This window comes from Cyanistes caeruleus, chromosome 4 (assembly GCF_971803275.1).
Source record: "Cyanistes caeruleus chromosome 4, bCyaCae1.hap1.1, whole genome shotgun sequence".
In the NCBI taxonomy this organism is placed as follows: domain Eukaryota; kingdom Metazoa; phylum Chordata; class Aves; order Passeriformes; family Paridae; genus Cyanistes; species Cyanistes caeruleus.
Window position 1 is genome coordinate 58,061,948 of NC_141704.1, and position 252 is coordinate 58,062,199.

Here is a 252-nt window from a genome sequence, read left to right on the forward strand (position 1 = left end):
GCCAACTTTCGGGCTGGGCCTTTGCGGCGCCGCTGTCCCGTTTTGCTCCCCGCTCCCCGCCGGCGCCACGTTGCCGTTCCGTGTCGTTCCCTTCTGGAAAAGGCCCTTTCCCGCCGCCGGCCGATCCCGGCGGGGCGAGCCGGGCCCCATGCCTGAGCGCGGGGCCGCGCCGGGCGCGCTCCCGGCGGGGCCACGAGGGCGCGCGCGGCCGGCACGGTCCCTGCGGCCGCGCGAGGGCAGCACCGGCGCGGC